This window comes from Benincasa hispida, chromosome 9, assembly GCF_027475165.1.
Source record: "Benincasa hispida cultivar pf3 chromosome 9, pf3_genome.v1.1, whole genome shotgun sequence".
Classification (NCBI taxonomy): Eukaryota; Viridiplantae; Streptophyta; class Magnoliopsida; order Cucurbitales; family Cucurbitaceae; genus Benincasa; species Benincasa hispida.
Genome location: NC_143486.1, coordinates 333,593 through 336,529, shown reverse-complemented (window position 1 = coordinate 336,529; position 2,937 = coordinate 333,593).

Genomic DNA, 2,937 nt, shown 5'->3' with positions numbered 1-2,937 from the left:
CAAACGTTCTTTCTGCCTCCAACAACGCACTCAATGGCCGCGCAATCTTTGAAAAGTCCTTCACAAAACGTCGATAAAAGTCTGCATGTCCTAAGAAGCTCCTGATAGCCTTCACATTTGCTGGAGGTGGGAGCTTTTCAATCGCCTTAATCTTTGCCTTATTCACCTCCAACCCGTCCTTGGAGACTTTGTGCCCAAGCACAATACCTTCCTTCACCATGAAGTGACATTTCTCTCAGTTCAGCACAAGGTTCGTCTCTTCACATCTCCTCAATATCTTCTCTAGATTATTGAGACAGACTTCGTATGTTTGCCCATACACCGAGAAGTCGTCCATGAAAATTTCTATAGAATCTTCAAGATACTCAGAAAAGATGGCCATCATACACCTCTGGAATGTGCTCGGCGCATTGCATAGGTTGAATGGCATGCGTTGAAATGCAAATGTTCCATAGAGGCAAGTGAATGTAGTTTTCTCTTGATCTTCAGGAGTAATCATGATTTGGTTGTAGCCGACATATCCATCCAAGAAGCAGTAGTAATCATTTCTTGCTACGTGATCTAGCATCTGGTCGATAAAAGGCAAGGGCAAATGTACTTCTTTGTTGCCACATTCAGTTTGCGGTAGTCCATGCAGATCTGCCAGCCAGTGACGGTCCTCATCGGTATTAGTTCATTATTTGCATTTGGGACTACCGTCATCCCTTCTTTCTTTGGCACACATTGCACGGGGCTGACCCACGTGCTGTCGGCGATTGGATAGATGATCCATGGGTCCAACCATTTGATTATCTTCTTCTTCACGACCTCCTTCATCGTAGGGTTGATTCTGCGTTGATGTTCGATCGATCCTTTTTTATTGTCCTCTAGACGTATCCTGTGCATTCAATATGCAGGGCTAATTTCTCTAATGTCCGCTAGCATCCATCCTATTGCTTTTATGTACTTTTTTAGGATGCTCAGCAGCGCATTTTCTTGATCTTCTTGAAGTATAGAGGAAATTATTATTGGTAGCATTTCATTTTGCCCTAGAAAATCATACTTCAAATGTTTGGCAAGGTTTTCAACTCTACTGTCGGTGGTTGTTCCAAGGATGGTTTTTGTGTTTTTCTTTCTTCATTCATCGTTAGCTTTTCTTCTTTGGTTGATGTTTCCACGATCGCATTGTAGGTTACTATGGATGCGGTCGCATTCTCTCTTTCATCTTCATCTTCAAACTTTTCTTCTTCATACAAATTGGGTTTATTATCGAAATCTGTGAAGTCTTCTGCTTCTGGGTATTTCATGGCTCTGATAATATCAAACCTGATCTTCTGTCTGTTCACGCTCAGCGTGATCTCTCCCTTGTACACATCAATCTGAGCGCGACCAGTGGATAAAAATGGTCGTCCCAGGATGATGGGTACATCCTCGTCCGCTTCATAATCAAGGATGATGAAGTCTGCCGGTAATATAAATTTGTTGATTGAGACTAGGACATCTTTCACCTTTCCTTCTGGATGCACAAGGGATCTCTCAGCTAGCTGAAGAGTAACTGTCGTGGGCATCAGCTTCCCCACATTCAGCTGCTTAAAAATTGAAAGAGGCATTAAGTTGATACTGGCCTCGAGATCGCAAAGCGCTTGACCAATATATATCCCGTCAATCGAGCAGGGTATTGTGAAACTTCCGAGGTCGCACATTTTTTTATGGAATAATGGTTTTTGAACTTTGTGTTAATGCCACCGTTGCGAACTTACCTGTGCTCCTTTTCTTCGTCACCAAGTCCTTCAGAAACTTCGCATACTTTGGCATTTGTTCGATCGCTTCAGTGAAAAAGGATGTTGATATGTAATTGTTTCAGCATGTCCATGAAGCAATATCCCACGGTCTATTCCATTAGGTCGCACCGTGAGATTCCTATAATGCGCCTACATGTCTGCCCTAAAGCGACCTTTCCCTTCGGAGGGTTGTATTATAGGATTCGAAACACCGCGAACTCCAAATCTGGATAGGCTCTCTTAGATCAATTTTCATATTTACTTTCCACTTTCAGGAGTATGTTGATTCTGGTCTCTAAAATCCAAAAATGGAAGGTTACACTTACAAGAATTACTAAAAGGTTAGTATATTCTCTACCAAAGTAGCGATAACTAAAGTGCTATAAGAATAAAGAGTTATTTCGAGGTTAGCATCTAGTCAAGATTGTCTTGGTTCAAAAGAGAAATAATCGATTGGCCTTCAATGGAGGTTACTCTAAACTTTTGAAATATCGTTGCAAAATATAATAATGAAGGGTACATTATTAGTTTTTTTTTTTTTGCCAAATTAGATTTGTTTCTTATTGATTATAGTTTTTCTAAAAGATTATGTTTATCTTTTTCATCATGAATAGCTCGATAATTCAACTCTTAGCTTCCGAGAAACTAAACGGTGATAATTATTCGGCATGAAAATCAAATCTAAACACAATACTGGTAGTTGACAATCTAAGATTTGTCTTAACTGAGGAATGTCCTCAAGCCCCAGCCTCAAATGCTAACCAAACTGTTCGGGAAGCATACGATCGATGGGTCAAAGCCAATGAAAAGGCCCGTGTTTACATTCTTGCCAGCATGTCTGATGTTTTGGCAAAGAAACATGAATCCTTAGCTACGGCTAAAGAGATAATAGATTCATTAAGAGAAATGTTTGGGCAACCATCATGGTCCCTTAAACACGGGGCAATTAAGCACATTTACAAAAAGCGGATGAAGGAGGGGACCTCTGTTAGAGAACATGTCCTGGACATGATGATGCACTTCAATATCGCTGAAGTAAATGGTGGACCCATTGATGAGGCTAATTAGGTTAGCTTTATCTTACAATCTCTTCCGAAGAGTTTTATACCTTTTCAGACAAATGCAAGATAGAATTTATCCTCACTACCCTTCTTATTGAGCTCTAGTGATTCCAAAA